This window comes from Penaeus monodon, chromosome 43 (genome assembly GCF_015228065.2).
Source record: "Penaeus monodon isolate SGIC_2016 chromosome 43, NSTDA_Pmon_1, whole genome shotgun sequence".
NCBI lineage: Eukaryota > Metazoa > Arthropoda > Malacostraca > Decapoda > Penaeidae > Penaeus > Penaeus monodon.
This window is the reverse complement of record NC_051428.1, coordinates 29,403,535-29,418,067: the sequence shown is the minus strand read 5'-3', so window position 1 is coordinate 29,418,067 and position 14,533 is coordinate 29,403,535. Positions and strand designations below refer to the sequence as shown.

At 50.9% G+C, this 14,533-nt stretch overlaps 1 protein-coding gene across 1 annotated transcript in view; it reads right to left on the bottom strand.

Annotated features, from left to right (window-relative positions):
• The window catches only part of LOC119568347 (chromatin modification-related protein eaf-1-like), a 180,078-nt gene that overhangs the window by 23,372 nt on the left and 142,173 nt on the right, over nucleotides 1-14,533 (bottom strand).

The following is a 14,533-nucleotide window of genomic DNA, read 5'->3' as shown; positions in this document are numbered from 1 at the left end:
GCTCGTGGACCCGCGCTGCATCGGAGGAATTTTTGATCTAAAAAAAAACGCCTTGATTTTCCCGGCATTAGGTGGACAAGAGGGGAGTTTCTTCCCCACTCCTACCCCTCTCCCCTTGGCCCCTTCCCCCTCGTGGCTTCTGGGCCAAAGACCCGTTTTCCCGGGCGTGAGGGGAAAGCCCCTTGTTTGGGGAGCAGTTAAAGGGTTGTGGGTGGGACGCGCACAAGAGGCCGGCCGGGATGCCGGGGTTTATCGATTCCTCCCCCTACATGTTCACTCCTCGGGCACTTCTAATTCACGTAACACATCGCACGCACACAAATGTCACACAACGTGCCCCAAAAAAACGCACATTCACGCGATCCCACGTGCACGTTCAGACGCATCCACACGTGCACGTTCAACGCATCCACACGTGCACTTTTCAAGCATCCACACGTGCACTTAAAGCCATCCCACTTCACGTTCAGACCATCCACACGTGCCGTTCAGACGCCCCAAACGTGCACGTTCACATGCTGCCAGGCACGCACGCGCGCACACAGTACCCAAAATACACATGCGCACGCGACACAATGCACCAAATACACATGCGCGCGCGCACACAAATCCACGCCCAGCACATACATCATGCATACAGCATGCAACACCTTTAAAACAAAACATCCGTATGCACATACACGCACATGCACCCCCCACCTCTTGCCCTTTGCAAGATGGGATCAGCTCAAATAATTCTTTACTGACGCCCCCGACACTTTCGGTTTTGTTGCAAGATGCCCCCCCCCCCCCGTCCCGTTGGCCGTCCTTCGGCGTTTTTTCCCCCTGGGTAAGCCCTCCCCTCCCCCTCGCCCCTCGGGTCTCCGCGCCCTTTTTCTGGAACCGCCAAACGGAAGAAGCGGCACGGCGGCGGGGGCCTCGGAGGGGCGCCTCCGTGAAGCTTGTGGGCATTGATCCTCGTCACAGTCGGCTTCCGCGGGAGGAGAGCCATGGGCGGCTTGGATCACGGCATTCCTTTCGCCTTTTTTGCCCCTGTTCTGGGCGACGCGGTATGGGCTGGCGTTGGAGCCGAGTCATCATCGCCGTCGTCACCAGGTTCGGCTCGATCTCCGCGTGAGTCACTTCCTCCGTCAGCGATTTTCACCCAGGTCTTTCCGGACGGCCGCCGAACCGCACATTCAGCCTTGAAATTTGAGCCGTGTCGATGAGTGTGTGCCTTTGCAGGCAATGCGCTGTGGTGTTGCACAACTGCTAGTGCACGAAAGTGATTGCCGAACTTTGGCATCATGGTATCATTAGGCATGCCTCCGTCCACCCCAGTTTTACTTTTGTCCCCAAGTCCAGTTCGCACGATGAACTGTATAAACCACTTGTCACGACTTATTAACCTTGACGCGACTTCTCTGTGTTGCAAACGCCGACTGCTGCAGTCGTGGCTGTGCAGCGATGCTTCCCTGGTCATTAACGCGAAGGTTATGTGTTGCAGCGGGATCTCCCAGCCCGGCCGGGCTTGCGGGCTGGCTGTGCTGCGGCCTGGTGTCCTCGCTGTAGTGGGATCATGACGCGGCAATTTGGCCTTGAAATTTTCACGGATTTGGGACATACAATCTGGGTTTGGCCGGCTTTCCAGCGGACCGTACGCGCTTGCATTTGCGCGTGATTTCCTTGGGATCCAGCCGCAAGGGTGAAGGCAATGGCGAAGTAGTCATTAGTAGTAGTAGTGAACTTTATCCCTTATGGGTTTGGGGAAAACTGATTTATGGTTTTTTTTGCTTCCAAACTAAACGTTATCAGGTAGCCAAAATAACTGTTACAATGTGTTTCCAGCCTAAGTCTTCAACCCCGATTTTTCAATAGCTTTTTCGCTTGCAAACTCAACGAAAATTATTCGGATAGTTGATGTGATGTGGTCATTGGATTGCGGTGACGGATGAGATATGAATGATCAATTTCAGCTTATATAAATTCCTTTGATATCATTCCAGCGGCATTTGAGGCTTTATTTTCCTTGTTTATGATGGTATAATTTGTTTTCTTTATCATTCCATTCCTAGTTTGACACCGGTGTTAAAATTAGGTATTTATCTTTGTCTCTTTACCACCTATCTGTTCTCTTGGTTTTCCGTTCATGCTGGGGATCGTACTAACGTATTCTTAAAGTTCGTCCGCGTAAGGAACCGAGCGTCTCGCAAACTGCAACACCTGCTGCTTCCTGTCTTGGCGGTTTCCCGGGGGCGCCGGGTGACCTTTCCTCCTCTTGTTTACCCATTAACCCGGAGCTTTGTATGTCCTGGGGCGCGCCTGAATTATTCATGGAGATGGGCGGAATGTGCAGTTATTTCCCAAACCTCTTTTTTAATTTTATTATTCAGCTTCTTTATTATTGTTTCGCAAGAGGTTATTGCCATTCTTGGCGCAACTTTTCTCTGAAAGGTTTGCGCTTGCTTCTGCACAGTACTCAGTGATATTGGGTCAGTGATTGCGTGATAGCGGGTGAGGGATAGTGGTTTTGTAAATGGTGAGTGGTTGCGTGATTGAGAGCGGGTGTCTGTCTCTGCCTGCCTCCTTGCCTGCTTGCCTGCTTACCTGCTTGCCTGCCTGCTTGCCTCCCTGCCTGCTTGCATGCTTTGGGGAAACGAGTGTCTGTGAGTGCAATAGTCAGTGATTGATAGAGAGTGGGAGCTATACCCTGTTCCATCGTAAAGGTTAAGAACCCACAGTAATAACCTGGGCTTGCATTAATAATACCGAATCGACGATGAACACTGGGAGGAAGGTAAAGTGGATGGAGGGAGAGAGTGGTGGGTAGTATGTGGAAGTGGATGGAGAATGGAATAGATAGGGGAGGGGTATGAGGATAGGGGAGGAGGGGTTGAAGGGTGGGGGTTGATCTGAAGTTCCTGATCGATCTCCCAGGACGGCAGACTCCTCGCGTGCCTGCGGGGCTGGCATTACTGGCTCTGCACGACACACCACTTCCGCATCCCTTCCCCTCCCCTGCCCCAGCTCCTGCCATTCGCGCTCTTTATTTCTGCTTCTTCCCTTCTCCTCCCTCTTGCATTATAATTTTACGGAAATAATTACCCCCTCACCTCCCCTCATTGCTTATATGGGTATTTCCATCTTTCCTCCTTTTTGCGAGAAGAAGCCACACCCCTTGCCTTTTTCATCACTTCCCCCTAATTTTCGCGTGAATTGCCTTTCATTTCTTCACTCCCAAAAGTTAAGGAGTTATTTCTCGATGATTACCTTTAAACAATGTTTTAGAACAGTAGTTAGCTGGTTCACAATTGGCTTTCCCGATAAACACATTGCTAGGCTGTTTGGCATCAAAGTAAGTGGGAAGGAAGGTTTCCAGTTGTCCGTCGGGGGGGAGAGTAGATAAATAGATGTGTTTTTGTGATATTTTCGTCGCTGTTATCACTGTTTTGTAACTTCCTACGAATGGCTTCGAAGAGGAAGTGAGAGCGAGCATTGAATAAACTAATGACTAAGGAAAAGTGTGACTATAGCATGGCTATAGTCACACTTTTTTATTATTGCCTTGTTTTATGAATTTATTTTTTCTTTTTTTGTAACAAGATGTGTTAGGATATGTAAAGAGATGTTGTGGGTGTTATGTTGTTATCTTCGGGACGTGAGCGTCGCGTCAACTACGAGAAATGTCATGAAGAAACTCGCCTTTTTTGACTCGGTGTTTACGCTTTTTCTTCTTTCGTTTTCAACGTCGCTTTCCTTACCGTGTTTTCGGATATCCTTCCCGAGAGAACGAATCCAGTTCAAGCAAGCAAGCAAGCAAGCAGGCTGTCGCGTCGGGCAGATATTCACTTGCTTGCTGCAGAATCTTCCTTATCTGACCCACTCCGACTCGCGTGTGGCGAAAGGCGCTCTCGGGGAGGAAGCCTTGAGGAAGGCGGCGAGACTGGAGGGTTTTGGTACTCTCTGTGTGTGTTGTGTTTCACAAATGAACATTCTACTGCCGAAGAACTGCTGATTGAGTTCCTCTTTTATTCGCACCATTAAAAAAAAAAGAAACTAAGGTAACAATCCTATCCCTATTTCTACCCCACCCCCTTCCCTATCCCTATTCTACCCCTACCCTACCCCTTCCCTATCCCTAACCCTGCCCTACCCCCTTCCTACCCCTACCCCTAACCCTACCCCTACCCCTACCCCTACCCCTACCCCTACCCCTATCCCTATCCCTATCCCTATCCCTATCCCTATCCCTATCCCTTTCCCTATCCCTATCCCTATCCCTATCCCTATCACTATCCCTACCCAGATATTCTGAATTTACTCATAGATTAATATGAACGTTGTTGACGCCTTTCTAGATATGAAGTTGGTTGAATCTCGCGTTGTGTTTAAGAGAAGAACTTCGAACTTCCTTTTTCGCATAAAGTGTCCGAAGTCGTTTTGCTTTTCTTCCTCTCTCGGAGCAAAGTTGGCGTCGGTTAAGGCGTCCTTATTTGTCGTTCATTCAACAAATGGCTTTGATCTTTTCCTTTTTCCCTTTCTTTTTTCTTCGGCGTGGATGTTGTGCGACGGTTAAAGTAGTGATTGATGTGATGAGTGGTTCGAAGGTCAGGCCTCGAGGACTGGCGCCTCGAACTGGTGCCACGGGTCTCGAAGCAGCCTAATGGAGCTTTCGTGGGACGGTGTCGTCAGCATGCGCTTTCGTGATTGCAATCGCTCGCTTGGCGTGATGAAGCTCGAGACTCTCTTGGGGAATGTTCTAAGAAACGCCTTGACAGCTGTGTAATGGTGAAACCCTTGGAACCCCTCCCAAGAAAAGACTTATTTCGGTGGGTCGAGACCGTTGACTGGAGTTGAGTGCGAGTGAGTGCATGCGTGAGTGCCATTGAATGGGTGAATGAATGAATGAATGATGAATGGTTGAGTTGCTGATCGTACCTGACTGTATGATTGACCGAATGAATGAAATGAGTGTTAGACTGAATTGCAATCATGACTGATTGACAGACTGACGGAATGAATGAATTAAAATTTAATGAATGAATGAATGAATGAATTAATGAATGAATAATTAATGAAAGAGCGACCGACTGACTGACTGACTGACTGACTGACTGACTCATCACAAATGACCGAGCATCTATCTCTAATGAGTGAAGTCTGTGCCAAGCGGCCCCTCGCGGCAAAATGTGTGTCAGAAGCGTGAATCGTCACAGCAACTTTAATCTGACCGGATGTGTTTGTAATGAGACTCCCGAGGTAGCTTTTCTTTTTTGAGGGGCGATAGGTCGAGGATCGGGGATGGAGTCGTGTGAAAAAGTGAACGAAGAAGGAAGGAAGAGGGGAAGATAGGAAGACAGGGAGATAAAGACAGAAAGGCATAGACGGACAAAGAGGAAGGAAGGTAGGTAAGTAGGAAGCAAGCAAACAAGCAATCAAATAAATAAGGAAACAGGTAGGAATGACGGAAGGAAGAAAGGGAGAAAGAAAGAGGAAAGGAAGGAAAGGAAAAAGAAACGAATCTAGAAGAGATAGAAAGGAAGGATATGAGGAGGATGAAAACTAGAAGCAGAATAATGAAGATGATGTGATGAGATGAAGATGAAATGAAGATGAAGATGAGATGAAGATGAAGATGAAGATGAAGATGAAGATGAAGATGAAGGTGTTGGTGATGGTGGATAAGTGAGCATTGTCCTGGGGAAAGTGTCGCTCCCCGCCCCCTCGAGTGGCGAGCGCGACGTGCATTCCGGCGCCCGTCACTGCCACGCGAGCAGTGGAATAGTTGGGACGAAATCTGCCCCTAATTAGCTGCGAGACTCCAGGCGGGCGCGGGTGAATGAGAGGAGTGAGGGAGCGAAGCTTTTTGAGGTAAAAGTGAAGAGTGTGAAGGCAAGGAAGATGGTGGAGTAAAGCTTTTGAGTTTGGGGAGCCGAGAGGCTGGAGCGGGTGCGTGCTCGTGCGTGTGAAGGAGGGAATGTGCGTGCATGTGCGTGCATGTGCTTGTGTATAAGGGAGGCGGGGGCACTGGGTGTTATGGCGGGGGCTTTTGGGTGTCGTGTGTGAGCGATGAAAATAGGGAAGCGAAGATGAAGGGAAAGAGGGAGGAATAAGTAGAGGAAATGCAGGGAGGAAGAATGGGAGGATAGAAGTAGGAAAGAAGGAAGCTGGGAATGGAAGGCATCAAATAAGGGAGACAAGTGCCGAGAAGCAAATAAACAAATAAAGTAACAAACAAAGTAGTTGGGGGGGGGGGGGGCAAGGACAGGAAAGGAGCCCCTCGCGATCCGGAACAGCATGAGGAAACTCCGTCCGCATCAGCCGGGACCGCGCTTGCTGTCTCCCTCCGTGAAGAATGGCGCCGCGGTGAACATTTGTCCTGAAACAGCAGGAGAAAGAAGACAAGGAATAGACAAGAAAAAGATAGAAAATAGGCAAAGAAGACAAAGATAGAGATACAAACGACAACGAGAACGAAGTAGATATTGGGAGATCAAAGTTTCCTTCCCTGACTCTTCCAGCTCCGAGCCTTTTGTCTTCGATGGAGTGACCTTGGCTCACGTAAGGGCGGCGCGGGGCGTTTATGATCGTACAGAGTACCCGGAAGGATGCCAGTGGTTGATTTATTTCAGTTATTGTTTGTGTGTTTGCTATCATTTTTGCAGTCCGTTAGAGTGGGTTCGAGAGGAAAATGGAACCGATTGATTCCGAGCTCACAACCTCGAGATGGTCTCAAATACAATAGAATATGCTCTGATGAGAGTGCGCTTTAGACGTCTTAAGAATATGCTCTTATAATTGTCTCGCTTATTTTATAATGTATTTTCGTCTCTGTATCAACAAATGGAGTGTGTTTTGCCATTATGTTTCATGGCTCGCTGTTCCAAGATAGGGTCGTGTCTTAGCGGATTCCACGTTGATTAGCATCTTGCCCCGGAGAAGTGCACTTCTCCCGTCTTCCTTTTATTTATCGTCATATACTCCATAGAATCAATGCCCCACTTTGTGCACTTCTTGCTGAAGAGGTGGAGGGCATGGCTGGCAGGGATGGGAAGGAATGGGGAAGAGAAGAGGTGGAGAAAAGAGAGAAGGAGAACAAGGAGTAGTAGGGAGAATGGAAGGAGGGAAGCGCAGGGGTGTGGGAGGGGCGAGGAAGGGAGCGTAGGGGGTGACGACGACGCCTGCCTGAACCCAGTAGTGAGGTAAGAACGACCTTGCTCCATTGACCCTGTGCTGGTATGCGCGGCGGGTGGGCAGCGCTAGGTCGACCCTCGAGGGGGATTCGGTGTGTGCCGGCGTTGCAGGCACGTGCTGGCCAGCGTCGATTTGACGTGCATCGCGGTGACGACCCGAAAGAAGTTGCGTGAATGGGCGTAGCTCACTTGTCGAAGGAGGAGGGGTTGCTATAGCGGGGTTCGGGCGGTTTGCATGGCAGTGGGTCCCCTGCAAGACGCAACGCCGCGCCGCCCGGGAACTGTAGCGCGACAGCATGCGCTTTTCCCGAATCCTGCCGACACGCTACCCGCCTCGGATAATTGGATTATCGTGCGTGGGTGGGCGGCGTTTCACGGGTCGTCGGCGTCCGCGGCATGATTAAACAGCCACCTCGCGACAGCCAAAGCACCGCTAATGCTGTTAGTTTCCAATGCATCTCCCGACTCTAAGGCATGTTAGCTCCGCCATTATCGCCCTGCTCTTGCCACGTCGACCACCGTTGCAGTTCGACATCAAATCGTAGTACTGAGAGATATTTCGTCGGTACATTCTGACCTATATCAGCAGCGCATTGTCACAAACGTCCAGCCTTGTCAGTTATTGTTCTCTTATGCTACGAAAGTCGCCCGCGTGACACCCCTGCACCCCTCCCCCGGGCGAGGAGACACTCATTTCAGCGTTCGTGCAAGCTTTTCTCTCCTCTCCCCCTTGGCCGCACGTTGTCAGCTCATGACTGCAGTCGAAATGTGGGGTGCGCGCGCGTTGACCCCCTCCCCGGCCCCCTGGCGGGAGCACAATTTCCGTCACCTTTAAACCCCCTGCTCAAGTTTGTCCTGCTAAAGTTTCCTTTGAGCTTTAACATTTTTCTGCTCGTCCTGGGTGCTGCTTGCTAGGGAACGGGTGAGCGACGTTTATTTTCTTGCCTTTTGATCATCATTCGCCATTTTCCGCGTTGCATGATTTTTAAAAATTATTCTGCTTTAATTTTTTATCTAGCGGCCGGCTTGGTTTCGCCAATTCCTCAGTTTGGTATTTGATGTGTGTAAAAGGGAGGCAGGGCGGAAACATGTAGCGTGGCGTCACCGCGACGGGCGACGGCGGCCCCGCGCGCGAGAACAGGTCCAAGAAAGCGAAGGGGAAGACGTCCTTAAAGTTATCCCATGCATTCCCGCCTCCCCCAGCAGCACTCGCCAGCGCCGCCTCCAACCAGCCCGCCTTCGCCTCAACAGTGATATCACGTTTCCCTTCCATCTTTGGCTGGTCTGCACTGTTTGTCTGCATTTTATTTGTATAATAGGTGTTCTTTTCGTATAAGAAAACCATTCCACGATAAAAAAAAACAAACAAAAAAAAACGGGTCCGGGTTGGTTTTTTAGTCCTCAGTTTTTTTAGCAGATGATTATGTATGGTAGGATTGTGGATGCCTGTATGCTTTCGATTAGTGACTGTTGCAAAGCTGATGCTGGTTGGTGTCAATGCAGTTATGTCTGGGGGAAAGTAAAGCTTCACATGTCAGTGTTGCTCTCATCTTTAAGAGCCGTCTTCTACAAGTGCAGCAGTTTCTCCCAAAGATGGGACATTCTCGTGGTCTTCTCTTCCTCATTCAACCCACCATTAACACCGTCATTACTCCTCCGGGACCTCGACTCGTGCTCGGTGGCGCCACAACTCCGTTTAGCTCTGCTGTTTCCCGTTACCGAAACCCCTCCGACGCAAGCACTCGCCTTGGGACACCCCAAATCGCCTGCTTTCATAACTGGCGCGACGGCCCGCAGAGTGGGGAAGGGCGAGTCCTAATTGAGGCGAAAACCGCTCGCTGCACCGCCGCCCGGACCTCTCGCGGCCTCATGCTCTTCCCCCCTTTGATCCAGCGCACGTAGGCCGGGCACCACGGCTTTGCTTCGTGTCCAAAAAAGTGCCTTTTCGCGCACCAAAAAGAGAGGCTTTTCAAGGTCGGGGATCTGGAAAAAAATATACAGAGTCGTCCTAATAAATTCATATAATTAGTTGTTCTTTTTTCCACAGTCGATAAAGATCACAGATAATCTTTGTGCATGCGCGCGCAAATAGTTTATTTGGTGTCTCGGTTGTTTTCACCCGGATGAACTGGCCCCAAAAGGCCTTCCGAGCTTTCTCCTCCCTCCCTCCCTCCTCTTCCTCCTTCCTCCCCCCCCCTCCCTTTTTCCCCCCTCCCCCCCCCTCCCTCCCCCCCTCCCTCCCTCCCTCCCCCCCTCCCCCTCCTCCTCCTCCTCCCCCTTCCTTCCTCCCCCCTCCTCCTCCTCCTCCATTCTTCCTCCCTTTCCCCGCCGTCGCCCCACTACGACATCTGCGGCTGTATCTTGGGTGCTCCCTGAGATTCACCGGATTCGTGGCTAGAGAGTGAGTTCGCCGTCGGGTGCCTCGCTGGTGTCGATCTGCCTGTCTGTCGGTGGAGGTCGGGGATGGGGAAGGCATACGAAAAAGTGTCGCGGTGGCGCCCCTCAGGACAGCCGACAGTGTGAAGGCGTCAGACACCCAAGGTCACAGACGCTGAGAAGGTCGGTTTTTCAGTGGGGGGTAGGGGTGGTCTAAGGAAGGGGGGGGGGAGGGGGTTGTTTGGGGGAATTCCAATAGAATGAAAAACCGGTTAACTAAGGCCTTGGTGGGGGGGGGGGGCCCAAACTAGCAATGGAACATCGGTTAACTTGGTCGGGGGGGTGGGGTTTGGGGATTTCGAGCAGCAATAAAAATACAAATTTTGGGTCTTGGGGGAGGGGGATGGCAGCGGGGGAGTTCCTCTAGGAATGGAACTACCCGGGTTAGCTGTGGCCATGGTAAAAGCTTGGGATTTTCATTTTTTCAGGATCGATGAGACAGGGCGAACACGCCTGCTGAACCTTCGTGGAAGCCCGCATAAAAGGGGGCTTTTCAGCTTCGTTTCGTTAAGATACTGAGAGTTTTTGGGGGTTTTATGCCTTTGGTATTTCCTTTGTTAGGGTTAAAAGTTCGCTTCTTTTTTTAGGGGTTATATTAAATTTTTTTAAATTTTGATTTTTCATGGGTTTTTTTGTAAATATAAGCACAACTTTTTTCATGTCTATAGTTATTCCCCTTCCTCCTCCTCTCTTTTCCCCTCTCTCTCCTCTCTCTCCCTTCTTTTGTCTCTCTCTCTTTTCTCTCCTCCTCTCCCCCCCTACCACAACCTACACACACCCAAACAACACACAACAACACACCCCACACAAACACCCCACACACACACACACAAAACACACCCAAAACCACACACACACTACACACACACACCACACAACACAACAACACACCAACCACACACACACACACACAGAAAACCACACACACCACACCCCACACACCAACCCCCAAAACACACCACACACCAAAAACCCCATACCAACACACCCCACCAAAAACCACCACACACACAAACCCTCCCCACACACACACCCACACACCACACCACACCCACACCACACAAAACCCCTACACACCCCAAAACCCCTACACACAACACAAAACCCCCCCAAACACACCCACACCACACACCCACACACCACCCACAACCCCCCACACACACACACACACACCCTAACACACACAACACACCTACACACCCCACCCCCACCACCCCACACCCCCACAAAACCTACACCAAACCTACCACACAACCCCTACACACAAAACCCTCACAACAAACCTACACCACACACCACACACCCAACACACCACACACACAAACCCCCAAAAAACACCACACAAAAAAAACAACACACCCCAAAAACCACACACACACACACCACACACCCCCACACACCCACACACACCCCCAACACACACACCTACACACCACCACACACACACACACCAACACCCACACAACCACACAAACACCTACACCCTACACACCCCACACAAACACCTACACCCAAAACCTCCCCACACACAACACCCCCTAACACCCACACACCTACACCACACCACCCTACACACACACACCACACACACACCCCCTACACCCCCCCCCTACACACACACCACACCACACCTCACACACCCCACACACACAACAAAAACCCTAAACCCCCTACACACACCACAAAAACCCACACCACATACACCCACATAACACCTCCCACACACCTAAAACCCAACCTAACAAACACCTAAACACACCCTACCACACACCTTTAAACACCCCCTAAAATAAAAACCCCACCACCACCTACACCAAACCCCCACACACACCCCACCCACACACACCTAACCACACCTACACTCCCCCACCACACCCACAAAAACCTACACACCCCCCTACACATACACACACCACACCCCTACACACACACCCAAAAACCCACACCTACACACACACCCTCACACAACACTACACAAAATCCCCCCACCCACATCCCCACAACCACCACATACACCCCTACAACAAAACCCCCTACCACTGCACACCCCAAAAACCCCTCACCCCCCCTTACACACCTACACCCCCCCCCTTACCCCCACCCCAACACACCAAACACAAAACCCAACCCCCCTAAAACCCCACACCCCGGCACACACATGCACCCCCAAACACCTACAAAACATGCACAGGCCCCCCCTAACAAAATGCCCCGACAAAACCCCTACCCCAAAACCCCATCACCTAACACATCCCCACAAACCTACACCCCATGCAACACCTACAAAATGCCAACACCCCCTACACCACAATGCACACCCCTAACAATGCACACACCTAAAACCCACATGAAACACCTACACACCACACACCTACACACACACACACCAACAAATGCACACACCTACACACATGCCACACCACCCAGCACACACCTAACCCTCAACCCAAAACACTGCAAACCTACCCCACACACCCCTTTGCACACACCTCCCCAAAAAACCACTCACCACCCACCTACACACACACACCCTCCAACTCCCCACCTAAAAACCATCACACACCTACCCCACTCCCACCACCAACCACCCCACACACTCCACAGAACCTCACACCCTACACACCCTACACAAAAACCTCACACCCTACCCCCACACCTCACACCCTACACCACACCCACCCCCTCCAACACACACCCAAAAACTTCCACACACACCTACCCACTCCACCCCAAAACACCTACCACTCCTAAAAACCCACACACCTCCACCCACCATCACACACCCCTCACACCCTACACACACACACCCCTCCCCACACCTCACACCCTACACCCCACATCACCCCCAACACATAACACCCTACCACACATAACCCCCACACACACATGCACACACCTACACACCCCTGCACACACCTACACAAAAGGGCACACCCCTCACACACGCACACCCTACCACAAAAACACACACCTAAACACTCACACAAAACCACACACAACATGACAACCTACACACAAATGCAAAACCCCACCACAGCACAACCTACACACACGCACACCTCAACACATCCCACCCTCACACACATGCACACACCTACACACAAAATGACAACCACAACACATGCCCCCAACCTACACACACAGCAAAACCCTACACCAAACATGCCACACCTTTTCAACACATCCACCCCAACCTACCCCACCCCAATGCAAACCTACACACACATGCAACACCTACACACACTCACCACCTACACACCCTCCAACACCTACACACACATGCACAACCTAAACCCACATCACACACCTACAAACAGCCACACCTCCCAAAACTGCACACACCTACACACTGCACCACCTAACACACATGCACACCCCCTCACACATACCCCCTACAAAACACACACCTACACCCATGCAACATACCCCACTCACACACCTACACACACATGCACACCCCTACCAACACACCACATCACACCCCTACACAACCAAATACCACCCCTAACACCCCAACACACCACACCTACACACACAAAAACCACACCTCACACACCAACACACACACACACACACCATCCACACCTACACCACACACCAAACACCCCCAAAAAACACACATGCACCACCACACACATCCACACTACCCCACACCCCCCCTCACACCTGCACACCCTACACACATGCAACCTAAAACCACACCTGCACCACCCTGCCCCAAAACCTAAAACACACCCCCCTGCCCACCCCTACACACACCCTGCACAAAACCCTCCCCAAAACAAAACCACACACCCACCACCACCACAACCTGCCCCAAAATCACCACACACACCTGCACCACCAACACACACACACACCTGCAACACCTACACACACACAACCTGCAACCCCCTACACACACACACCTGCACACCCCTACAAAACACATAACCCCTCACCCCAACCCTCACCCCCACAACCACACCTGCACACCCCAAAACCACCCAACCCTGCCACACCCACACCACACACCTGCACAACTAAACACAAAAACCCTCACACAAAACAAAAAACCAACACACACACACCTGCACACACCTAACAACACACTGCACACCCCTACCACCACCTGAAACCCACAACCTGCACCACCTACACAAAAACCACCTGCAAAAACCCTACACACCACACCTGCACACACCTCCACACACACCTCACACAAAAACCCCTCACACACACACACACCCACACCTCACCCCTCTCAACTATTTCCACCCATTCTTACTCATTCACTCATTCACTCTCCTCCCTCACCCACTCATTCAATCTCACCCCACCCACTCAATGCACCACTCATCAATCTCACCCACTCCCCCCCCCCTTTCCTCACCACTCTCACCTCTCCTCTCACTCTCACCTCCTCTCACTCTCCTCTCACTCTCAATTCCCCCTCCCCCTCTCACTCATCATTCCTCATTTTCACTCACTCCACCCTCTCTCTTACTCAAACCCCTTTCACTCACCCACTCCACCCTTTCACTCCCCACTCCACCCTTCACCCCATTATGTCCCTCCCCAACACTCTCCTACACCTCTCACTCTCACGCCTCATCTCCTCTACACTCTCTCTCACACACTCTCACTCTCACACTCACTCTCCTCTATCACTCTCATCTCACTCACTCCTCATCACTACCACTCACTAACCCACCCTCTCCCCAAACTCTCACCCCCCTCCTCACCACCCTTTCCCCTCACTCACTCTCTCACAAAAGTGCATTCCAGCATAAATCTGATTGTTTTTTGTTGGATGCTTTTGTCTTTATTTTGTAGAATTTTTAAAACAGCCTTTTACTTCTACATTTTTTTAAAAATGAGTTTCCCAGAAAAAAATTTTACCCCCCTGCTTCACAAACATCACTTAATTTGTAATTTACAATATG